Source organism: Pogoniulus pusillus, chromosome 6 (genome assembly GCF_015220805.1).
Source record: "Pogoniulus pusillus isolate bPogPus1 chromosome 6, bPogPus1.pri, whole genome shotgun sequence".
Lineage (NCBI taxonomy): Eukaryota > Metazoa > Chordata > Aves > Piciformes > Lybiidae > Pogoniulus > Pogoniulus pusillus.
Genome location: NC_087269.1, coordinates 33,093,573 through 33,120,280, shown reverse-complemented (window position 1 = coordinate 33,120,280; position 26,708 = coordinate 33,093,573). Strand labels below are relative to the sequence as shown.

At 41.3% G+C, this 26,708-nt stretch overlaps 1 protein-coding gene across 7 annotated transcripts in view; it reads left to right on the top strand.

The window, feature by feature from the left end:
- Positions 1-15,213: 15,213 nt before the first annotated feature.
- CCSER2 (coiled-coil serine rich protein 2) overlaps positions 15,214-26,708 on the top strand; it is an 80,145-nt gene continuing 68,650 nt past the window's right edge. For 6 of the 7 annotated variants that reach the window (XM_064145133.1, XM_064145131.1, XM_064145138.1 and 3 more), the window contains exons 1-2: positions 15,214-15,329; positions 16,094-16,273. The gene's annotated coding sequence lies outside the window, so the exon portion shown is untranslated. The remainder of the gene's footprint in view (positions 15,330-16,093; positions 16,274-26,708) is intronic. The other variant, XM_064145132.1, reaches the window with a different exon arrangement.

Below are 26,708 nucleotides of genomic sequence, written 5' to 3'. Positions count from 1 at the left end.
TAGCATTCCTGGGATTTGAAGAAGTTCCCACACACACCCTCTTCAAAACTGCTTCAGTACTGTGTGTGATCCAGAGATGTGTTGATTAGATAGGCTAGGGATAAAGAATATTGACCTTGTGATCTCATCTCCACCACCAAACTAAACCTGGGAAGACCTCTTTTTCCTTCTCTACCTTATTTTAGTTCTCTCATCTTTTGCTTTTAAAAAAATAGTCATTAGCCAGACATGACTTACTCTATATCAATAGTTCCTTCAGCTGATGTCCTGGGAAGCAGTTGAAAACAATGACTTAAATGGATCAGTGATGTTCTGTACTTGCCATGTCTCTGAGGAGCCAATGGGCCTGAGTGCTTGAATTTATTCCTCTAAGAACATGCTGGCAAGGTATATATATGAGTATGTACAATATATACTCTTATACATATAAATGGGTACAAAAAATCAAGACAGGTGAATGAATCAATGATAAAAGTAAGCATAAACCAAACACAGAATCGTCATAGAATGGCTTAGGTTGAAACAGACCTTAGAGATCATTTCCTCCAACCTCACTGTCATGGGCAGGACCACCTCTCAGCTAGACTCAGCTGCTCGAGACCTCATTCAACCTGGCCTTGAGCACCCCCAGGGCAGAGTCATCCACAGCTTCCCTGGGTGACTTATTCCAGAGTCCCACTTGTACTGAAGAAATTCTTCCTAAAATCTAGTCTAAATCTACTCTTCCTCAGCTTAAAACCATTCCCCATTGTCCTAGCCTTGAGCTCTGTGGTAAAGGGTTGGACTTGATGATCTGTGAGGTCTCTTCCAACCCTGATGATACTGTGATACTGTGATACTCCTAGACGCCCTTATAAAAAGTCCCTCTGCAGGATCCCTTCAATTATTGGAAGGCAGCTCAAAGGCCTCCCAGAATCTTCTCTTCTGTAAGCTGAACAACTTCATATAGCATATGGACCTAGTTTATATTCTTAAATTTAAGTGAAAACAGAAAACACTGCACATGTGATAAAGACAATTTCTTCCCCCTCAGTAAGAAAAGAAACAGCAGACAGAAGATCTCCAGTATATTCTTTCCTTCTCCTTCTTCCTCCCCAGTTTATTTATAAGCTGACCAACATACAGTTTACTCTGCTAATCAAAACATGGTCTGCTGCTGTTGACTGCATTTTCATAAAGAAATATATCCTGACTTGTTACTTTACTAGGTTACTTTACAGAACTCAGGTGTTGTAGAGCAAATGTAGAAACCATTCTCACTAATATGTTTGTAGTCTGTTTACTATATGCATTGATGGACTTCTAGCCTTAGCTTCATTCTCTCTTGGCAGTGTCTAAAAACCATCTAATAGAGAACTTCAAATAAATGACTAGCTTTTGAATCAGTAAATTTCATAAGAGATGACCTACTCTACAAAGACAGAGGGAATTGGTAAATAGGATCTTTATCTCAAAGGAGTACAAACAGGACTATAGTGAGGTTCAATCCACAGTCACCAATGGGGTCATATCTCAGTGAAGGTGATGTATTATTTCTGACAGACAAGATGGTCTGATGGTTGTTAAAAGAACACCAAAGGAAATTTTAGTCCTAGATGACTCCTGAGTGATCATACTTCCAGTGAAAAGTGGTATTCTCAGTGGTTATCAATAGTTTTATCTTGTGACCATATGCTCTTTATTCTGTAAAGTTGAATGTTATGTTAGCAGTTTTGCAAAAGGGCCACAGACTAATTATGCCTGGATCTTAAAGTGCCTTTTCCTCTGAAGAGGATTTCTTAGCTTAGAGGAGACATATGTTGATGGTGCAATATATTCCTTAAAGCTGTACATAAATAGATGATTTGGGTTTTCAGATTTCTTAATCTAGTGCCTTTATCATCATGGCTTTCCAAATTTGTAAGAGGCCCAAACCATTGTCCACTGAATTATTAATAGTGGAAAGAGCTGAAAATATCAATTGATATATTTATGGGCTGATTTTCTTACAAATTAACTTTTATTGTTACAGTTGATGTTTGCCATCAGCTGGTGACCCTGTTTAGAATCTTCACACCATCACAGAATGGTAGGGATTAGAAGGGACCCTGAAAAATCATTGAGTCCAACCCCCCTGCCAGAGCAGGACTACCTAGTGCAGGTCACACAGGAATGCATCCAGGCAAGTTTTGAATGTCTCCAGAAAAGAAGACTCCACAACCCCTCTGGGCAGCCTGTTTCAGTGTTCTGTCACCCTCACAGTGAAAACATTTTCCCTTATGCTCAAATGGAACCTCCTCTGCTCCTGCTTGCACCCATTGCCCCTTGTGCTGTCACTGGCCATCACTGAGAAGAGCCTGGTTCCATCCTCCTGACACTTGCCTTTCACATCTTTCTAAATATGAACGAGGTCAGCCCTCAGTCTCCTCTCCTCCAGGCTAAAGAGACTCAAATACTTCAGCCTTTTCTCATAAGGGAGATGTTCCACTCCTGTCAGCATCTCTGTGGCTCTGTACTGAACTCTCTAAAGCAACTCCTGGGGTTCTTTGTGATCTGAGGGACAAGGACTGGACACAATATTCCAGATGTGGCCTCACCAGAGCAGAGTAGGGGGGGAAGAGAACCACACTGCTTCTAATATACCCCAGAATGTCAGTGGCTGTGTTTGCCATAAGGGCACTTTGCTGGCTCATGATCATCTTGTATTCTTCGTGCATTCGAGCTGGTATCAACAGACTTCTGGACAAGAGCTCGGTGACAAAATCAGGCAGCTGAGTGCTTTTTATGATGTTTAATAATTGTAAGGGATTACGTACATCTTTTAAAAAATAAAGGCCTGTTGAGGGTGCAAGGGAAATTTAAATGTCTTCCAAAATACCCTTAAACAAAATCTCAGTCATAGAATTGTAGAATCAGACAGGGTTGGAAGGGACCACAAGGATCATCTAGTTCCAACCCCCCTGCCATGGGCAGGGACAGTCTACCCTAGGTCAGGCTGCCCACAGCCTCATCCAGCCTGGCCTTAAACACCTCCAGGGATGGGGCCCAAACCACCTCCCTGGGCAACCCATTCCAGGCTCTCACTTAAAATTTATTTATGCGACCATATTAATTAAGCCAAAAGCTTATGAGGATTAATAAGCACTGGCATATCTATCATGAACCTACAGAAAATAGGAGCATATAATGAATTCATTTATATTATATTTGAAGTAGAATATTACCCAGGTTGACACTGAACCCACAGTGGAGGAGCAGAACTAGAAGGTGTCACAGGACTGCTAAACCTTGCTTTAGATTTTTACAAGTGCCAGTAACCTTGGGTGATAATGCACAAAAATTGCCAGGTTAAGCATTTCTGCATTTAAATTTGACAATGGGCTTCCACGACATGTGAAATGGCACCTGTTCATCCAGTGCCAAACACACTGAGGATTCATATCTACCTGTAAACACTGAATTAGAAAACAGATCTAAGGATCATCATGTTCCTATGGGATACATACATTTTAATTCATTCACTGAAGATGCAAACTGTATATTTAGTTTAGTATTCCAAATTGGCCGCAGATGTAAAATTTTACAGATTGCAGTTGTGTCTCTCCAGTGGTATTCTGTGTACCTGTCTAACTAGGGGATGCCCTTGTCTTAGCTCCAGGAATTAAAAGCAGCATGAAGTGAGTGCAAAGAAGGGGCTTACATTGCTGCATGGGAAAGTGGCAGGCCTACTATTTCACTTGTCTCTTCAATATTTCATGAGGCTTAATTTCCTCTTACTAAGAACTTTGTCTGCTCCTTCTGATTTGGAAAACCTTTTGCTATCTTATTTTGTATTTTTCTGTTTCCCTTTCTAATCTCTTATTCTACTGCTTGGGTTTGTTTGGGGTTTTCTGTTTGTTTTGTTTTCAACACCTTTGGAGCACTCTAGGACATCAGAATCTAAAGAAATAATACTGAATGTGCTTATCTGCAGCTGTTTCAATGTTTTCCACAAGCAAAAGACTTCATAGAGTAACAGAATGCCTTAGCCTGGAAGGGACCTTGGAGATCATCTCCTCCAACCTCTCTGTTTTAGGCGGGGACACCTCCCTACTAGGCTCAGCCACTCAGGGCCTCATCCAGCCTGGCCTTGAACATTCACAGGAAGGAGGCATCCACAAGCAGCCTATTCCAGAATCCCACCAGGAGACTCACTTCCAGGACAGTGTTCCAGTGTCCTCACTTCCAGTACACTGGGGCTATAAAGGAAGTACAAATGCAGGGAAAAAACAAGGTTCATTTGTCTTAGAGTCTACGGTACATCAGCATGCTGATCCAGCAGCAGCACAGGCTACTATTTTCTTACTACCAAAATACATCACACTAAATGCACACTACCACACTATCTCTGCCAGGATGATTGGTAGTTATTTATTTAGGTGACTACACCTGTAAGGAATTCTGTCCTAAAGAAAATCTACACAAAACCTTTTTTTCCCCCTATCTCTTTTCTCACTTGTGAAGTATTTCAGATCCAGTAAGGGAATTTCGATTGCCAAATGTTCAATTTAACAAGGGTTGTCATCTTTAAAGCCTTTCACAGGACTAATATCTCTTTGATAATGCAAATGCCTTCAAACCCCTTTTGAATGTAGAGTCATGTTGCAGAGTTATCACACTGCTCTTGAAAAAAGAGTGCAATGGATCAGAAAAATGTAGTATAAAAAAAACCATCAGACATCTAAAATCGTTTGTAATCGAATACTCAGTTTACAATTATTTCATGTTAAAGGGTAGGAGAAAACAAGGCATTCCCTGAAAGCTTACCCACCTACTTGTGCATTCTTTCTAGGTTTATGGTTTTCCAAGTGCTTGCCTAGTAATACTTTCATTATGTCCATCACTGCAGCTTAAGGAAGCTCTGCACTTCAGCTGCATTCTCAGTAAAGGCAGACCCTCCAGCTTGTTTGTGTTGTCCTCTTCTGCACTCTCTGAATTTCTGTTCAGAGCCTCTATTTTTAACCTTTGAGTGACTATCTAGAACTATTTCTTAATTCACTTGAAGTTACTACTATTAAAGTTGCCAGAGAATTGGGTTTTATGTTGTTTCTCTACACCAGTTTGGTATGGGATATAGTTTTGTACAAAGTATTGCATGGCTCAAACTAAATGTACTGATCTGACAGCGAATGATGGATTCTAGATTTGCCTATGCCACTAGTTTGCCAGCTTGATTCTGCCACTTTCTGTACCTCAGTCTACTTAAAATTGATTAGATGTAGCCATAAGTCTAATATATTCTGAGGATACATCCATGTTTGCAGAGCACCAGGAGTTCTTTCACACACAGTATCACAGTATCACCAAGGTTGGAAGAGACTTCATAGATCATCAAGTCCAACCCTTTACCACAGAGCTCAAGGCTAGACCATGGCACCAAGTGCCATGTCCAACCTTGCCTTGAACAGCTCCAGGGACGGCGACTCCACCACCTCCCCGGGCAGCCCATTCCAGTGTCCAATGACTGTCTCAGTGAGGAACTTTCTCCTCACCTCGAGCCTAAATTTCCCCTGGCGCAGCCTGAGGCTGTGTCCTCTCGTTCTGGTGCTGGCCACCTGATAGAAGAGAGCAGCCTCCTCCTGGCCACAACCACCCCTCAGGTAGTTGTAGACAGCAATAAGGTCACCCCTGAGCCTCCTCTTCTCCAGGCTAAACAATCCCAGCTCCCTCAGTCTCTCAATCTACAGTGCAAAAATGTTTCCCATAGATATCTTTATTGTGACACTCAAAGAGCAGATATTTTATTAACTTAAAAATTTGTGGGTAATTTCTTGTCTGTAAGAATTTCCTATTTCTCAGTGTAGAATGAAGACATACTTTTAGCCATTAAAATGCCAGATTCATGCTAATTAGACTATGTCCTTGAGCTTTGTGACAACCATTTCAAGCATGCCCAATGTTATTTATTGCATGCATTTCTAAAATAGTTCAGTCTCCTTCAAACTTGCTGCTATCTACATTTAGCAATTATTAACTCAGAGAAAAGCTCCTGCAACATCTCCTGGTTTAGAAGTACACCAGTATCTTGCTTGTGTCTTCCTAGACAGAGCAGCGGTTGAACCTCTGGTGCCAGTGTTTCAGGAAACTTGACAAAAATCTCTTGGGATAATGTCTTCAGAAATCCACAAATCAGAAGCAGGAGCCAGATTGTAAGATAAATATTTTCTATTTTGTCTTTGCCAGAATCCAGCTCTCTAACTAGACAGGAAAGCAAGTATTAACATCCACTGCAACTGGACTGTGTCTGACTTGGAAAACAATTTCCTGAAAGATTTGGTTTTAAGGAAGGACCTTGGAGACAGACTGAGAGCTTATCTACCACCTGTCCCGAGACGGGTGAAGGAACCCACATGGAGAAGCAAGCATTAGTGACCTATAGAAATTCTACCTCCAACAGCTCAGGGTCGCTACTTAGGAATTGCCTAATCAGCAATTTACATTCTCTGAATGTTCCTAATGCTTAGAACAACTATGTTTATATGTGTAAAACTACCTACATGGAATTATATCTATAATGTATAAAAGTTTCTAAAAAGTCTATTAAATATTAAAAAAAAAAGAACTCCAGAAATAACAGCTAAAGCCAATACAAAAGCAGGGAGAGAGGAAGTATGAAAGAAAAAAAAATCTTTATAAAACATTTCCTAGGTAATACTTGATGATTTTTCCAAGCAATTATGATTTTGAGCATGTAGTGTTACTGTCCTTGATGTTCCCGTGGAGCTCTGACACGTTCAGTTAATTACTGGTTGGTCACATATGCGATTTTAGCTAAGGTTAACTCTCTTCTCAGTGTACACAAGAGGAAAAGCAACTGCATCATTTAATCTGCATCTTTGAGATCTTTGTTTATCATAACCATTTAATACTGAAAATGTAATCTAATCACCAAAAATTTGATTTTGAGCTTTCGTTTTCTATCTTCTGATGCTTTCCTGTGTTCACATAAGAAAGATTAGGGTCAAATATATATGTGGAATGAAACTATTTTTAAAGTCCTAAACTGTATTTTGAAAGTGCTGGATTTTCAGCTTTCATTTTCTATCTTCTGATGCTTTCACGTGTTCAGATAAGAAAGATTAGGGTCAAATATGTATATGGAATAAAACTATTTTTAAAATCCTGAACTGTATTTTAAAGGTGCTCTGTGCTGCTGCAGCGGTCTGCCTGTATTTTTCTTTAAGTGTCTAAGTTAAGGGAAATGAATTATTTGAATTGGAAAAAAAAAAAGACTGAAATAGTATTAATGGAAACAGTATCTCTTTAATTCCTTCTTCCAGTCTGCTTCAGCTATGAATCAATACTCACAAAATGTAGTATTCCTCTTAAAGGAATCTTAAGGAAACTCTTGGAGATAAATGAAAATGAGTTTCAGCTGAGCAAGTGGGAAGTATCCCCTATGCCAGCTTCTGATAAGCTCCATAACTGAACTGCTCAGCCAGTAACTGTCCTGTGGTGCACAGCCAACAGGGATAACCTGAATGGGATGAGAGATGAACCAATCTCAGGAAAGAGTCTGAGCTATTCTTTCACCTCTCCTGGAGAATTTGTAGCTTTGCCATTTCAGGTTGCTGTGGCCAAAGTCTCTTGAAGTATGGCAACAGTGCAGGATCTCTGTTTTCTGCGATCTGTGTGGCCTATCTACACTACTAAGCAGATAATTAAATTGATCACAGGATACATTTAATCATTAAGGCCTTTTTATCTTATAAATAAACATCTCATTTAATAAATTTGGTTCCTACATACTTCTTCATATAATTCCCTAGATAGTGGGAATTTTCCTTAAGAAAGCAAAGGGACTAATCTACAGTTCTGGCCTGTCTTAGGTTTCTTATCTAGTCTTTCACCATATAACAGAGTATTTGTTATTGGTAAAAACAGTACCTAAAGAAACAAAATTAATAGCTCATAAAAGTAATTTTCTGAAAGCTTCTGAAGCAAAATAACAACTGTTACAATGAACCAGATCAGCAGGCAGTGTAGGAATTTTATTTTAAAATAGAATGAAACTATCATCAGCACTGGTAAAAGTACCAGCAATTCTATCAGAGAGGATGACACTGCCTAGAATCAAGCTGGTGTCTAAGCAGCTTGCTAGTTCAAGGTGCAATCTCATCAATGTGGCTATGAATGTAAAACTGTACTCTATATATTGTGTTTATCGGTGTGCTAACAGCATGTAGAAGTCTTTGATCACCACACCATCTGGAATTCTCCTGTCATTTCATTTGACTGTCTTGAGGGATGGGATGCCATCCAAAAGGATCTTGACAGGTTTGGGAAGTGGGCTGGTGCCAACTGCATGAGGTTCGACAAGTCAAAGTGCAAGATCCTGCATCTGGGTCCAGGCAATCCCAGGCACAAACACAAGCTGGGTGCAAAGTGGCTTGAAAGTAGCCCTGAAGAAAGAGATTTGGGGGTGCTGAATGAAGAGAAGCTCACCATGAACTGGCAGTGTGCTCATGCAGCCCAAAAGGCAAATCATGTCCTGGGCTGCATTAAGAAGAGTGTGGCCAGCAGGGTCAAGAACGGTGACTCTCTCCCTTGACTCTGCTCTTGTGAGACCTCACCTTAAATACTGTACTCAGTTCTGGTGTCCCCATCATAAGAAGGGCACAGAGCAAGTCCAGAGGAGGTCCACAGAGGCCCAAGGATCCGAGGGCCGGGACATCTCTGCTGTGATGATAGGCTGAGGGAGCTGGAGTTGTTCAGCATAAAGAGAAGACTCCAGTGGGACCTTAGAGCTGCTTTCCAATACCTGAAGGGATCCTACAGGAAGGGTGGAGAGGGACTTTTCATAAGGGTGCCTAGTGACAGGACAAGGAGGAATGGTTTGAAACTGAGGGAGAGCAGGTTTAGACTGATTCATAGGAAGATGTTTTTCAGTATGAGGGTGGTGAGACTCTGGAATGGGTTGCCCAGGAAGGTTGTGGATGCTTCCTTCTGGGGGTGTTGAAGGCCAGGCTGAATGAGGCTTTGAGCAGCTGAGACTAGTTGTGAGGCATCCCTGCAGGGTACGTGATGCCTAAGATCCCTTTCAACCTAAGCCATTCTATGATTTCTGAGTATTTTTAAACAAGACTCAAAATGATCATGTTTATTTCTTTGCTTCTAACTCCAACACAGAAATGTGATGTTCTTATAGTATATATTCTTTTCACATCTACTTCTGACCATGTATTGCTCTCTTGCTACATTATCCACTGTGTTGCATGCTGACCATGAGTAGATTACTACATCTTCAAATCTCAGGATTAAAAATTGTAATGATATTGTAAAATGGAGAGTACTAGCAAGGAGGACACTATAGAAACTAAAAAGGTTTAATTTCATCTGTGTTAAACATTTAAAGGGTGTTGGGATTTAGAATGTTATTAAATAACAAATTAGCAAAAATACAAAATTATCCACATCAATCAGTTTGGGATTAGCATTCTTTTGAAAGAGGATGCTTCATAACAATATTTGCATGAAATTATGCATATGATGCTAAATATATTTGAAGGTTTTTACTGACTTCTACCAAGATTTCATTGAATTCCAGTCAGCTTTTCTCATTCTGTTAAATTTGGAGGGTATTATTAGAAACATAAGTCTGTTATTTTTCCTGTTGTGTAACTGAATGATGGATTATCCCAAACATGCTAGACAAATTTCCCTAACAGTGTTGCCCTAACAGAAGGCTATTTCATAGAATCAACCAGTTTGGAAGAGACCTCCAAGATCATCCAGTTCAACTGAACACCCAGTCCTATCCAATCAACTAGACCATGGCACTAAGCACTTCATCCAGTCTTTTCTTGAACACTTCCAAGGATGGCAACTCCACCACCTCCCTGGGAAGCCCATTCCAATTTTCTGAGTTCTGAGATTATTAGTCAACCTTTCAGTTATAAAATGCAATAAAAATGTTTATCTGGTCTGATACAAAAGGAAATACTTGAAATAGAAGTGTTTATTTATGTGTCAGCATCCTAAAAAACCTTTACTTAGAAGACGACTGAAAATTTTAGGCGCTTATATTCCTTTGAGTATTCAACCTCTGCAAATACAAATTAAGATGTAAGGAAAATAGGATGTATCAGACTTAAATTAAATACATGAGACAAATATTTATCAGCTAGATACATGTGCTCCTGTACATGTTTTAAAAGAAAGGAGACAGCACATTTAAATTTTAGAAATACACAATGAGAGTTCAAACATGGTCTTGAAATGCATCTCTGTGTCTGCAAAGCTGATAGTGCACCATAGGAACATGGTCACTGGAGATATGTGGGAAAAAAGGCATTATTTTATGAAGTAGCTTTAACTAGACTGCTTAAATAGCTTAACTAGTCTGTTTAAATAATTAGACCTAAATAGGCCTAAATTATTTAGACTGATGTAATGTTTTGGCGCATCGATCATGCTCAGCCCTTAGAAGACAAGGCAACAGCATCAGGAAGGTATGAAAAAGTGTCCAAGGCAGGTTGTAATGGCAGATTTTACTCAATTGATTGAGGCTACTTTCTACCACAGCACTACCAAAGTAAAGAAAGGACAATGTCAATCATGTGATCTGCATCTACAAGAATTTACCTTATGTTTGGTACATCTGCCTTGAGAGAAAGGGACAGAGAGGAAAGATTTCTGGCCACTTGTTCACTTAACTGAGAAATGCTAAAAATAAGAGAGTAGCATGGACCTGCCTAACTTCAATTTTTTTCACAGTATGAAGAGACATCAATAATGCTAACAGAATAAGACCCTACAGAGTTTTAAAAGTAGACATCCTAGGCTGATATTTAATATTATTTAGGCAATGTTCAGAGAAGAGTTTAATCTAAACAGGACCAAAACAAAACAAAACAAAACAAAGGTTTTCTGAAAGGAGAAGGGCGAGAAGGGTCAGTTTATCACTCACGCACTGAAATCCTAAATACAGCAACAGTCTCTTTGCACATCCAAGGTAGATCTCTAAACCAATTGTTTAAATAACAAAGTCGGTGCCAACTGGCAACAAAGAGTTCTTCAGTGAAATATTATTCTCTTGAAATATTATCTTAGTATTCCTTAGAAAGTGGTAGGTGTCACTAATGCTTGAAAATGCATCAAACGATCAAGTACTTAATTCGGATTCTTTTTCAAGTGGTGAAGAAAAATGCAGTACTTAAATGTGACTAGGTTATCATAGAATCACCTAGCCCTGTCCAGTCAACTAGACCATGGCACCAAGTGCCTCAGCCAGGCTTTTCTTGAATACCTCCAGGGATGGCAACTCCACCACCTCCCTGGGTAGCCCATTCCAATGGGAAATCACTCTCTCTGGCAAGAACTTCCTCCTAACATCCAGTCTAGATGTCCCCCAGCACAACTTGAGACTGTGTCCCCTTGTTCTGTTGCTAGTTGCCTGGGAGAAAAGACTAACCTCCACCTGGTTACAGCCTCCCTTCAGGTAGTTGTAGGCAGCAATGAGATCATGTAGATAGTACACACATGTAAGCAGTCATGTAAACACTAAATATAAAACATATGGAATGTGAAGTCCTCAAGCTGATGACATATCAAATAGAATACTGATAAAAAAGGTATTTTCTTTGATTGCAGTGAATTAGCTGGGGCAATTAATGAGGCAGGATTATAAAAAATGTAGTTATTTTATTTCTGAAAGGCCCCGCCCACAAACTATATACAAGCTAGTTAAATGTGTTTGTGCTAGTTAGAAGCAAGCTGGAATGTTTTGGTAAAAGAACTTGATAACAGGCAGTGGAATGAAAAACATGGTGTCTCCTTCTCTCACAGTTACACTGAGAACTCTGGGAAGAAGAAAGACTTTTTCTCCATTTCGTTTTTCTCTTCTGCCTGTGCCTTCAGACCTGGTCACATCTCATTAACCTTGCTCCTACTAACTTTGCTCCCTAACCTCTTGGCTGCACCTCTCTTCTTCCTGAGAACTGGGGTAAGGTTGAGAGGGGCCGGGGGAGGTGTTGGGGTGGTTTGAAAGCCCCTCCTGGGGACTCAGGTTTCTGGGAGGGGAGTTGTGCTTTTGTATTGTTTATCCTTTGTATATTTCTGTATATAATTGTATATAACTGTATATATTGTAAATAGCTGCTTGTAAATTCTGCTAGCTGTAAATAAATTGCTTCATCTATATTCCCAGAGGCAGTCTGAGTTAGCTGGGGCAAATTCAAAAGTGTGGGGGGGCGGGTAAGAGCCCAAACCATCACAGTGTTCTCATTCAGTCAGGAAAATCTTCACAAGGATGCTTATGGGCAATTTAGTAATTTAGGAGAATCAGAACATTAGAAAAGGTTTAGCCACAAAATGGCTCTGCCCCACTTATAAATAGGCAGCCTAGAGCCCTAAGGAAAGTCTGTTCTACTCACAGCAGTGCGTGTAGAATTTAGCGGATAGTCCCATGCTCCTCTGCAGCAAAGTTGGAACCACTCAGCTTGTTCTCACATATGGTGGCGGTTTGCAACAGGGGTACGTCCTTCCAGAAGGAAGTCAGGGTGTGGTGATCTGAAAGAAGGAACCACATGCTTACTCTTCACCCTTCTCCAAGATGCTCCTCAAGGGTCGCATCAAGGTCTGCCTAGGTTTGAACTGCCTGGAAACTTAAGTGCTTCAAGTATACCAGAAGCCCAAAACATCAGGACAAAGCTGGTCTGAAGCATGAGGCAGAGCAGAGCACACTGCTTGTGACTTAACTCCATTTATATTATTTGCCCGAATCTAATGGCTCCTTTCTTCACACAGATTCACCACTCAGAATGGCACTTGGCCAAATTGACCACGTTAGGTGAAACCAGGGCTTGCTTACTCTTAATTAGGCAAGACACTCATAAATGCATAAACACCCGTGGATACCTGTTTATCACTTTGGGAAGGGACACAGTGGCCCGAACCTTTGTTTTCCTCCCATCCTTGCTTTCCCCATCAGCAGAAGGGTGGGGCAAGCTAGGGCATGTTTTAGGCCTATTAGCCTTCCATGACACACAGCTAGATCTTAGTCTGTAGCCTACCAGTAGGATTAAGACAATCTTTTGAGTGAAGTAGTCAGAAGCTGGAGTTGTGTATGTAATACTTCCCTTTTTGGATGTTATTTATCAAACACTAAGATCTTCATCTGGAGGTGATTATTAAGTACTAGAGAAATCTGTTAAATGCTTACATGGGTAGTGGGGGCTCTTGAGTCTGTTCTAAAATATCTTTAAGTTGCTTTCTTCTTTTTATAGATGCAGTTTTCTTTTGAAGTTGTGTTTCATAATCATTTTCAGATAATACAGGCATGAACTGCTTATACCACCACTTCCAGGTCAGAATACATAGCTTATGTGCCTCCTTTGTGTTGGTTACAAGTGCTCCCAGTCCTCTGATCTAGCTGAAACTTATAATGACAGGGAAAGATTTGTTCCTTGATCTCATCCACTCTGCATCTGGGTATCTGCCTAAGAGATGCACCATGGAAACTCCACAATTGCTTGTGAGGTGAAGTATTGTGGTTGAAGAGATACTTGCCAGTGACTGCAGAAAAGAGGTCAGAAATTTAAGACTCTCCTAGTGAGTCTATAATATTATTTCTTTTACTTTGGAGGAAGGAAATGGAGAAGAAAGTTAGATGGAGGAAATTTCAGTGGGAACACTGAAGCTGTTCTGATGAACAAAGTAGAGAAAAATCAAATCTTTGCTAATGCAGTTGATGTTGACATTCATGCTCAGAAGTTGAGAATACCCAAAAGGATGATTACCCAAAAGGATGATTGTGTGGTTAAAGCAATGATGCCTGACTCCGGAAATCTGAGATCATTTCCTGGCTTTGCTAGCTCTTCAGCTTTGCGCAAGAGATTCAATCTCTCTGCTTGCCTTTCCCCCCCTGCCCTGCATCACAGGGGAGTAATTATGCTTTAGATTGCTCTAAGAACAAACACATTAATGTGACTGGTACACTTCAGTTCAGGCAAAATATTGTGCAAAATCTTCAGTGATTCCTTATTAAGAAAAAAAAAGTTCTTTGTTAGGGCAGATGCACCAGAGTCTTCATGCCCTCTGTCTAGAAAGGTGCGGAGGCACTTTTAGCTGGTATCTTTAAGCAGGTCTGACACCCTGGCAGCATGCCCAACTTGCAGTCAACAGGCTGTGGTAAATGATGCTTTGGTAAACGATGCTTATCAATTACACGGTGGTGGTGGTGGTGTTTTCTGCATGAATGTAGCTTGAAGCTACTACATGGCATTCTTCTTCTGGGAAACCTGGTAAAGCAGGAAGGCAAAAATTGAAATTATTGGCAGGCTAAACTTTTGAGAGAAATGAAACCTTGAGAATCTGTAGTTGAAAACATGCTGAAATGCTAACACAACACTGAAGGTTCCAGACCACAGGAGATACAGAAACAAAGTTCCGAACCAGCATGCAGGAGGGCAGGAGAAGCAGTAAGGTGTAAATACCGAGTCCGTGGAATGATCTTGAATCATCTCACCTAAATACAGCCAAGAACTTTGCATAGGTCTTTGCACAGGCTTTTGACATCTTGTCAGCACCTTCTGATCCCTGGCAGTGGCAGAAAATTTGAAGGAATGAAACTTGGGAGCGCTTCTGTGAGCCTCAGCCTGTTCTCTCACGCGTACTTGCACCTCAGCGCACTAACCCTTCCGGGCTTCTCATGTAGCTGGGACATTACAAAGCCATTTCGTCCTGTGAGGACTACCCAGTCGCAAATCGGGACACTCACAGGCTTACTTCTACTGCACTTTTAACAACTGAATAATTTCTGATTCGTTCAAAGGCCTCGCCAACTGTTGCGGCAGACCAGATCGATGCACTCAGTGGGACTGCAGCCCCCATAGCCTTGCGAGTGCGGCGTGACGCCGTGTCATGACGGCCTTGAAGCCATGCCGGCCCGGGTGACGCTCCAAGCCGTTAGCTTCGTCCGGACCGAGGCGCGGCAGCGCTGCGGCGGCATCTGCGTTGCCGCTGAGGGGGCCGCCGGCGCCTCACGCCCCTCACGCCCCTCACCTCCCCCCGCCCCTCACGCCCCTCACCTCCCCCCGCCCCGGCGCGCGCACAGCCGCCGGGCGCGGAGGGCGCGCGCGCGCGCGCGGCAGCTAACGGGCGCGACGAGCCGGGGCGGGCGCCGCGCGTGGGCCGGGCGCGGTGACGTCAGGGTGAGGCGAGGGGCGCGGGGAGGCGGCTGGGCTGCGCGCGCCGGCTCTGCCCTCCCTCCCAGCGCGGGCCGGGCGGGGCGGGGCGGCCGGTACCTGAGGGCGCAGAGTGCGCGGCCCTGCCCGAGGAGGGGACAGCGCCGGCCTGCGCCCGTCCCGGCGGTGAGTGCGGTGGCGACGGTAGAGGCAGGCTGCGTCGTTATCCCCTCGCTCTCCCTCGGTCTCACCTTCTCCTTTCACGGTGGGACGCACTGTTGAGGGTCTCCTTGTCGGCGAGAGGGGAGCGGCCGTTGCTCCTCTCTCTGCGCCGTTCTCCTTCCGGGGCTTGTGTCGTGAGCTCGGCCTAGAGATGCTGCGGCATCACCGACTACGCAGGCCGTGAGAGGCAGGGGACCGGAGACGGAGGGCCGGGCGGGTAGGGCAGCCTTCTGCGTGTGTCCCTGTCGGACGCAATATTCACCTTTGGAGCGGCCTGAATGTCAGCTGTGGCCTCCCCAGCTGGCAGGACGGATAGAGCGGGACCGGCTTGGCTGGCGGTGCGCTCGCCTTAGTCAGCTGCGCTGTTCCCAGAGGTTAAAGGCAGCCTGGCACGGCAGGCCTGTCGCGGTGTGCCAACGTCGGTTTCTGCTTTGAAGTCGTTTTTGCGTCTTTTAATTCTTTATTGAAACATACCTACAGGTGTATTAGGAAATAGCTGCTGGTCACAAAAAGCTCTTGGTAGCCCCAAGAAGGGGAAGAAGCAGAAGTACCCAATATGTGGCTGTTCAAAGATCACAATTAAAAATAAACAAAAACCAAAACCAGAAATAGTGGAGTATCTGTTTCAGTTGTAGTCTGGTTAGTTTTGCTTGTAACAACTGGGGAATGTAATGTACTTTACCGTGATTTCTCCTTAATGACACTAAGACTGTGCTTTCATCATCCAGAGCCTGCTGTTAACGTCTCGTTCTGTCAAATGTACTTTGGCACACAATGAAACGTAGGCAGCCTCAGCCTTAAAAGTTGGAGGAAGTCAAGCCGTTTATCTGCAGTTGAAACAAGCAAAACTGAATGGGAACTTTATGCGGTAGCAGAGCATTAGTGTCCAGGCCAGACAACAAATTAAGGTAAGGGTTGTAGATCTGGTGCTCCATCTGGTCTGTCGTGTAAAGATGTTTACCACTTTCAGAGGAATTGGTTGAACTTGTGGGATTGATGTTTCATATTCGTAGCAGATTTGTTCCTTGTGTTTTGTGGGCTTTGAGCTTTGATTTAATGCAGAACAGATGTTATATTTTTTTCATTATATGGTATATTTTTTTCATTATAAAGGTATTAAAACAAAGGTGGGTTTAAGGTCTTGTTACCTTCTTATAGCTGAGAACCACTTAAACTGTTCTCTGAAAATTAAAAAATGTCTTTTTGGAATATTTTCAACTATTCTTCACCATGTTAGTGTGAAGCAATAAATAAGGTTTTTCTGTGATACTGAGTGAAATTTGGCAGATATTTTTGCATGCATATGATGGTCACACAACTTAAATTCTGTGGGGCTGTGGCAAAATTTTAATGTTTACTCACAGTTAGTACTTTCCATTATGGGAATTGCAATGTTTAGGCTCCCAAATCTATATAGAAAGTATAGATTAAAGAAGCTCACAAAACTGTATAGAAAAATATAGAAACTCACAAAACTGTGTAGAAAATATAGAAAAATGGATAGTAATTATCTTAGCATAATGATCTAGTTTAAGGTATTGTTATACTAATGAGTAATCTTGTTTAATGGAACTGTTCATGTTAATGCTCGCTGGAGTAAAACCTATTACTCTTGGACCTTATCACCCTTTAAGAGGGATTGATTATTTGAAATAAAACAGTTACAAAGAAGTGCTGGCACTAGCTCTCTAGATAAAAAGCCATCAGTCTTCAGATGAACATTGCTTGCCTAAAATTATTAGAAAGTGTGGATCTCTAAAAATGGAAGAAAGGTGAAGAAATGAAAACTAGCCAATTGCAGCGGTGCTTGCGATGTTGTCTTTTAGCTAATATTCACAAATGTAAGCAGCAGCACCATCTTCTTAATTAGAAGCATTCAGGCAGGGTTAAATTCTGTGCCAACAAGGATACTAAGAAGATCAAAATACTGATGGTGCTTTTGATAATTAGATTTAAAATCCTGTAGTGTGTTTCAACTGAAGCAGTAATTTTTAAAAAAAGTAAATCTTTGCATATCTGAACACATTTATTTTACAGTAGAATCCCAATATCGTTGAAATAATAATAATTCTGAAATTGAAGTTTAGTCAGTGACGGCCTTTGGTTTTCTTCCTACCTCTGGGACACATACTGCAGCTTGCTCTAAAACTTCTATCAAATAGGTGAATTTTTGAAGACATTCTGAGAATGATTCCTTCTTCATCAAAAGTAGCTTGATTTACAGTGATGTAAATGTTACTCACTGGCTATACTCTATTCTAAAGGGAGGATTCATCTAGAAGAGTTCTGCTGATAATGTCCTATAGTAAGTGAAGCAAGGATGGCTAAGCTGTCAGCCCACGGCTTGGATGACAACACTGTGCTGGGTTAGGAACTGGCTGGAGGGCCGGACCCAGAGAGTGGTGGTGAATGGTGCCACATCCAGCTGGCAGCCAGTCACTAGTGGTGTCCCTCAGGGATCAGTGCTGGGCCCCATGCTCTTTAACATCTTCATAGATGACCTGGGTGAGGGCATGGAGTCAGTCATCAGCAAGTTTGCAGATGACACTAAGCTGGGGGCAGATGTGACTGGGTTGGAGGGCAGAGGGGCTCTGCAGCAGGACCTTGACTGCCTGGACAGATGGGCAGAGTCCAATGGGATGGGGTTCAATAGCTCCAAGTGCAGGGTGCTGCACTTTGGCCACAACAACCCCATGCAGAGATACAGGCGGGGGTCGGAGTGGCTGGAGAGCAGCCAAACAGAGAGGCATCTGGAGGTGGTGATTGATACCCGCCTGAACATGAGCCAGCAGTGTGCCCAGGTGGCCAAGAGAGCCAGTGGCATCCTGGCCTGCATCAGCAATGGTGTGGTCAGCAGGAGCAGGGAGGTCATTCTGCCCCTGTACTCTGCACTGGTTAGACCACACCTTGAGTACTGTGTTCAGTTCTGGGCCCCCCAGTTTAGGAGGGACATCGAAATGCTTGAGCGTGTCCAGAGAAGGGCAACGAGGCTGGTGAGAGGCCTTGAGCACAAGCCCTACGAGGAGAGGCTGAGGGAGCTGGGATTGTTTAGCCTGGAGAAGAGGAGGCTCAGGGCTGACCTTATTGCTGTCTACAACTACCTGAAGGGTGGCTGTGGCCAGGAGGAGGTTGCTTTCTTCTCTCAGGTGACCAGCACCAGAACGAGAGGACACAGCCTCAAGCTACACCAGGGGAGATTTAGGCTTGAGGTGAGGAGAAAGTTCTTCACTGAGAGAGTCATTGGACTCTGGAATGGGCTGCCCGGGGAGGTGGTGGAGTCGCCGTCCCTGGGGCTGTTCAAGGCAAGATTGGACGTGGCACTTGATGCCATAGTCTAGCCTTGAGCTCCTTGGTAAAGGGTTGGACTTGATGATCTATGAGGTCTCTTCCAATCCTAATAATACTGTGATACTGTGAAGAAAGTCTTTTGAGGATGGGTGGTGCTTATCTCTGGTCACATGGGGAACTGGAGCCACAAGTTCTTGGTAGAGTGCCTTTTTCGTTACAGATTGCTAGGATTATCATGAGCAATTAGACTGAGATGAGTTGAGGTAGTCTTCTGCAGAGTGCATTTTAATGGCTTTGATTGAAGCAGAAATACAGTTCATGTTAGCACAGTTCTTGATACAAGGAGGCTTGTCTTCTTAGCCAGAGGAAAATAGCTGATACAGTTTTGCTTTTATGTGGTGGTTGAGCAAGTTGCGGGCCTGGAATAACCCTTGAATTGCAAACCATTTCTGAATCTGTTTCCTGAAGTGAAAGAACTCCTGTGCTTTTAGCCTGAATAGCCTGAGTGGCTTGTCACACACAAAGCACAAGTAAAGCATCAAGGGAGAACTGAATATCTTCAGTTCACTTGGCTTGTGAACTTTGAGCTGGAGATTCAAGTATCTCTTCACGTAGATGTGTTGATCAGTATTTCTGATGACTTAGGAAAAGCTCTGACTTTAACCTTCATCTCAGTAAGGCAAACTTGCATAGGTAGACACTTGGCAAGGTCAAAGCTACTGCTGCTTGTAGCAGGAGGCTTGAGGAAAGGAGCAGAATCTTTCATCCTTCATAGCCTTCTCCATCAGTAAACAGTTTTAAAATAAATCCTGATCCCTCTCTGTGTAGATCTTTCAGTCAGTGAAGCTCTGAGAAATGGTGCTTTATAAAAATAACACTTTGCCATGATTAAATCTGAATTCTCGATTAAACAAAAGAAATTATGTATCAGCTTCCTTTAAATTCACGTGAAATATTAGCATAGATGCCTGCCTGTGTAACTATAAGATGTGGGAGAAAATGATCCTGGAGAGAAACTGTCACTAATAGCTGAAGTTAGTCATGTCAGTTTCCTTGAGAACCGTTTTTTTGTCCTCTCCTCTTAGTTGCAAGTGTATAAGTCTGTAACAAGTATCTGTGTCTTCTACATTGTAAAAAACTGACCTTGGAAGGTACATTTGGCTGTAACTTCATGTTTGTGTATCAGAAAAACAGTAACAAAATATAAAGTGTGGTTCTAAATAGCAGTTTGTTATGCCGTGGCAAACTTGCAGAGTTGTTTGGTGCTGAAATATTTGTAGAGTTTGGTTTTGAGATTGGGATCTGATTTATGGCAATCAAATTGCAGACAGAAGCTCTAGGTATCTAGCAGTAATGAAATTAAATTCAGTAGCTAAGAAGTGATTATTTGAAGACATGGTTCAAAAATAAGGAAGTTTCAACAAAAGTGATAATAGGCCACTATATGACTGCAGTATTTTTGGTTGGGGGAAGTCGGAGAAGTCAAGCTTCACTTCAGAATGAAGTGAAATAAATATGAAAGAATGAAATAAAAGATCTCTAGCAATGGCTTGATGTATTCTTATTTCCAAGTCATGATCTTGTGGAAAAAAAACCTGAACTACTTAGAAACAGCATTGGCAATATGTAGAAAAGAAATTCCCACAACTCTTTTCTTCTCCCTTCTTTCTGCTTCATCTTGTCTAGTCTTGTTCAGTTATCACCTGTGGACCTCTTCAGGTACACTGAAGATATCTGAGAACCAGTGAGTCCACATGCAGTCTCCTTCAATTATCTCTGCTTGTCATTCAGCATAACTTCTAATTCTTAGGCAGCAGTTGAAGGAATGAGCAGGTGTGGCTTCAGGGAGAGAAAAAGTTCTGTGTTTTGGTAATAAGCACAGCTTTATTGCAAACTTAGAGTAATGGGAATGATTACACTTAAGATACCTACATATATAAATTGTTCATCAGTGCTTCAGACAGTGAGTATTGTTTCTGTCATTACATAATGAATACAAAAATATATTGAACAGTATCTGTACTCCTATGAACGAGTTTTAGCTCAGTGTTCTTGCATGGAGAAGATGCATCAGTGAGTGAATAAGCATACTGGAGGAGTTGGATGGACAAGATGACAGTCTTAAAAAGGGGTACTTTGTTTCTCATCGGCTGTATCAAAGGTTCACTTGGCTTTCAGTCTGCCTGTTCTTATCAGCAAGGAATTCCTGATCCAGTTAGCTTGCATGACTGAAGTACCAAAGCATGGTAACTGGAAGCTGACTCTTCACTTTGTTACTGAAGTAAGTCTTTTTGAGCAAAGTTAGGCATTAGAGATGTGTTTGAATCATTTGGTAACTGTGTAGTTGTGACGGAAAAGGGAGGCTCTTTTAAGTCAAATATTTGTGAAAGCCAGCAATTCTTACTTGTTTGCAGAGTAACATAGCTTTTATGTCAGAGCTCAGAGACAAATTAATCTGTCTTGTAAGAATAAATTAATAAAGACTGAAATTGCCAGCATGAAATACTGTTGCTGAAGGAACAGTACTATCAGCAAAAGCACTGGCCTGGTTTTGCTATTGGTTGCCTTGATGCTGACATAGTCATGAAATTTTTGAAAGGAGAGATTGAGATCTGCTTTTTCACCTTGAGAAAGCTTGGATTCCAGAATGCAATTAATCTTTGGAATTATTCAGTCAATCTTAACTGTACCATAAGATTTAATTTGGATTTGATATAAACAGTGATGTCAGCTTTAAACTTTTTCTGAAAGGCATCTATCTACATCAAATGGGGAAGATCAGAGTGTTTCAAGTATGTATGTACATAAGCATACGTAAGGATTATCTTCCAGGACAGAAAACTTATGACATACAAGCAAATTGTAAGATGGCAGAGAGTACCCTGGATGCAGGTTTGCCTTATAGTCACAGAACTTTGGGAATAGAATGAGAATAATGCTTGAGTATTGTTCTCAAGCATGAGACCCCACCTGGAGTACTGCATCCAGTTCTGGAGCCCCCGTTACAAGAAGGATGTGGACGTGCTGGAGCGTGTCCAGAGAAGGGCCATGAGGATGATCAGAGGACTGGAGCACCTTTCCTATGAGGACAGACTGAAAGAGTTGGGGCTGTTAAGTCTGGAGAAGAGGAGGCTCTGAGGTGACCTTCTTGTGGCTTTCCAGTATCTGAATAGGGGAGGGACTTTTTAGGCTGTCAGGTAGTGACAGGACTAGGGGGAATGGAGTGAAGATGGAGATGGGTTGGTTCAGACTGGACATGAGGAGGAAGTTCTTCAGTATGAGAGTGGTGAAAGCCTGGAATAGGTTGCCCAGGGAGGTGTTTTAAGGTCAGGCTGGATGAGTCTCTGGCCAGCTTGATCTAGTGTAGGGTATCCCTGCCCATGGCAGGGAGATTGGAACTAGATGATCCTTGTGGTCCCTTCCAACCCTGACTGATTCTATGATTCTGTTTCAGTTCAGTTCTTTTCTTCTCTGCAGCTGTATGACTGCCTTTAGGTTGCAGAGCATTAGATCTGTAAAGCAGAGTGTATGTCTTTTCTTAGTTTTGTTTCCCCTTTTCTGTTTATTATCCGTGAAGATTGATAACAGTTTAAACTGAGTAATGTCATCAAAGAACTGAAGCAAATAAAGGCGCATCATATGTCTTTAACAAAATTTCTGAGAACAATACATCTTTTTCACTTTAAGTGCTGTTAAGCTATCCTGATGAAGAAGCTTAGTCTACAGGAGTTGTTTGGCCAGGTTCAGTTTGTTGAGTTGGTTCTGTTCACAGAAGGCTGTTTTTCGTGTAACATAGCAAATGAAGTAATCCACATAATTGAATTCCTTCAAGGAGAAGTGTTTCTACGTAGAGGCTAAGGGTATCAGTCATTATTATCTCAATGTTTCTGTGACTAACTTATCAAAATCTATCCCATCCTCCTCTTATGATGCTTTGAAATCTGTTCTTTGGGTCAGTACACTTAATGTGGCGTTTTCATCATCTGTGCCTTGTTCTCTGGTTTTCAAGTGAAAACCTTACTAGATTCTGTGTCTTGTGTTTTAAAGAGTTGGTTGTGCAGAAGTATGTGTTGCTTTTATGGGCAGATACAGAGCTGACATTGCTAGTTTGGGTTTAATAAGGTACAGGACTGCTACACTTGGATGAGTGATTGGAAAAGTACACAATAGCAAAATTAAGGAATATCCAATGTCCATCAGCATCTAAATCACCTTTAGATCTTACTAAAGGTGTTTTCTGGAATTTAGGCAGAGTCAGAATAGACCTGTGTTTTATCTCTACTACTGCAAAAGCTAGCCTTTGAAGAAGGAGATTGATTAATTCATTCAAGAGGTTGCATGGAATGATTAGCATCTTTGGAGAGGAGTAACATCTCTGCAATGCTTTATTCTAACTGTAAGATGACATCTGTGACAACAGTTAGGCTGTCAGTGCTAATGCAGTGTCATTACACTTCACGTGCCATTTATGAACTAATTATAATAACCTGTATTTAAGAGGAACATAAAAGTGCAGTGTTACAAGTCTGTTTCTTTGCTTTTTGCAGGCAGTCTTCTATTGGGAGTAATATAACCCAACACCCAAATATCTTTTCCCATCTTCCATTCTTTGTCCTGCAGCTGCTTCCTTGATACAGATGGCTAAACATAAAGCATAACAGCAGTCAAAGTGCAGTGAAGTCATATAAAAATGCCAAAAATCAGGACTAATTTAATTATTTGAGAAACTTCAGCAAAGATCTGCATTAAATTTTCAATGGAATATTAAGGATATATGATAGATATCGATCTTATATTTTTTAAAATTCAATTTTTTTTGCAAGATTTGATGTATGAATTCAATATTAAAAATGTATAGTCTCTCCTTTACTGAGATGCAAATGTGATGGTTTGGGACCTCAGACTAGCACAGCAAAGCACAAGTGGGTAAACATTACAAAGCATACAATTCTGAACAGACAGGAACTTAGCTATTTTTTTTTTTTCTTGAAGTACCTGATACTCAATGTAAAATAACATTAATGGCAGAGTGAATTGAGAATGTAACCTTAGGAGATGTGAGTGGAATTTCTGTTTCTGGAAGTATGGCAGTAGCTTTCCTCTACAAAAATAGAGCTTCATTTCTCTGTTTCTTTTTCTCCAGTAAGTGCTTGTGTCCTCTAGCCTTACAAAGCATTAAGAACCCATATTCTGATGAATAACAACAATGCTTTTAAAGATTGTAGAGAATGTCACATCTTTTTCCTCTATTGATTCAAGGTACTGTTCGGTGTTTAAAATGCAGAAGCCCTAATCACTTTGCAATGTCTTCTTTGTTATTTTCTCCTTTTATATTTATTATCATGCTCTTGCTGTCTTCCTTGATTTAGTGCATTCTGACCAACATAACTGGTTTGCTTGGTGATTGATAGGTCAGACTTTGCAAGTGGGTAGAAAACATCAACATAAACAAATGTGAAGAAAGAATAGAAAAACACTTGCCTCTAAGCTCTCTGAGATCTGAGAACAGAATCTTACAACTCTGACCATAGAACAAAATGATTTTAGAGCAATAAGTGTGAAATGTCATGGAAATTCATACCATACTTTGACTATGGTACCTTCAGAAGGCACAGCGTCACAGTTGCTAGTATTAATCACTATGTAGGAAGAGGAGTGACACTAAAATTTATGGATACCTTCATAAAGCATTGGGAATTGATTCAAGAACAGGAGTGTTATGGAGACACTAAAGAGAAGAAATGAAGACTTGAAAGACTGCAGAGCTGATAAGTGTTGCTGGATCTTGTAGTTAAGATAAGGTGACCTTTTTTTTCACTGAGCTGGAAACATTCTGTGCAGGGTAAATAACACAAAAGAATTTGTGACAGTTGCAAAAACCCAGAAGTTCAGTCCCAAAGCCATCTGAAATTCTAGCTGAGTTCTGAGTCTAATTCATGCAACATCCACAATTTCCTCAGTAGTCTTCATCTTTAATTTGTCAGGGATTGTCCTTCTCAGAGCAGGTGTTTGCTAGCTAGATTTCTTGTTTGTTTGAATCTGTTACACTCCCATGGTCTTCCTAAAGGTGAAAATTGAACTGCAGCTATTCAGTGTCCCCAAGAAGCTTCCCTAAAGAAGCTTTTTGTTGCATTTGTTGCAGGGATTTCTCTTATGTCATTCAATACCTCATGTGCTGGTGGAAATAAAATATTTTTACCTAACTGTTGTCACACATTATTAAATTACATTTTAAAGAAAAATAGTTCTTACATTATATGTAGGCTTCATTACAGATCAATGGTGAAAAGATCTGCATTCCATAAGTTCTGAATAGGAAAATACATAAATGGAGTGATGGTGTTAAAACCAAGAGGTGTGCAGAGTTGGCTTTTGTAAGCCACACACAGTGGGTAGAGTTGAAATACTTTAAATTCATAGATTCAGCAGAAGATAATTAGAAGTGAATTACGGTTGTCTTCTCAGATTGGCAAGTTGTGGGTTGTTGTGTTTGTGTTTTTTTGTTTTTTTTTGATGTGTGTAGAATGTCTTAGTTATCATGAAAACCATTGGGAAGTCAGGAGCAGTTATATTGAAGCATGTCTATAGTACCTTGGAAAGTTGGTCTTGTCTCCTGTAACAATTTTATTGTTACTTCAGGTAGTGAGTTGTGCATGCCATTTTCTCTTCAGTTCCCAAAGGTAGTCTTCACTCATTTTCTGCACTGTTTGGGCTGAAGTTAACAGTTCTCTTCTCTGCCCTAATGTAATGCTGTGGCCAAAAAAGCTTTTCACTAGAGGGGATAATTTAGATTACCACTGGAAGAATGTTCTTAGCTTCCTGACCATGCTGCTCATATACTAGAAATGTGCTTTTGCATTCTAGAGGAATGGAGGTCTCTGGAAATTCTAGCACTTTAGAACTGGCAAGATAAATCTGCATGGAAATTGGTAAACTTTGGCTTCAGATCACTTGCCACTGAGCCAGACAAGTAGAATTAGATACGTTTTTTGGTAGACAAATAATATAAGAATGTAAGATCTGGCTTGGCAAATGTGGTCATTAAATTTCATTGGTTCCAGTAACATTGGGCACATGATGGCAGACATGCAAATGAATAATACATTCACAGAACTTCATAGCAGTTGTTGTGTTAGTCTGCCCACCAAGATATATTAAAAAAAAAAAAAAGAGAATGGTTAATAATTCATGTTTGATATATGGACACTGATTGGAATTACATTTCTGAGTAGGTAAGGAAGCTTTTATACCACTGTAGCTGCCAGGTTTCTTACAGACTAAATGAGAATACCATTTTTGCTATCTTTAAGCAGCAAGGAGATGTTGACAGCCTTGGCTTTCCAGCACAATCCTAGTATACAAATTTATTTGTCACTGCTTCAAGAGAAAAATAACACTAGGAAGGAAATTTCTCTAGGAAAAGCATCTGTATTTACTCAGTATTTTTGTTCAGATGGTCTTAAGAAGAATGAAAAATACATATGAAATTCATTGCATTAGTGATGCTCTTGCCTATCACCAGTCTGACAGATATGCTTCACCTAGCAGCTGTCTATTCCACAGTGCTATGACTATCTGAAGAAAATTTTGGTCCCATTCACAGTAGTCTGGAACTTGAAGATACTGTTAACTCTGTGACAGCATGGATCACAAACACTGTGATATCTTAAGGTGCTCAAACATTGGAATGCATGAACATGGAACTTCTTTATGCTGTAATGATGGAATCATACAATGATTTAGGTTGGAAACAACCTCTAAGATCTTCCAGTACCAACCCTCTGCCATAGGCAGGAGCACTTCCCACTAGAACAGATCGCTCAAGGCTTCATCCATCCTGCCCTTGAACACCTCCAGGGAGGAATCATCCACAACCTCCCTGGGCAGCCTGTTCCAGTGCCTTACCATCCTTACTGTAAAGAACCCTTTCCTAACATCTAGTTTGAATCTCCCCTCTTCCAATTTAAACCCATCCAAGATATATGAAGCAGAATTTCACATGAGAAGCTGAAATTTTTTGAGGATCTCATGTATAGGAAGCAGCCCTCCTGGTGC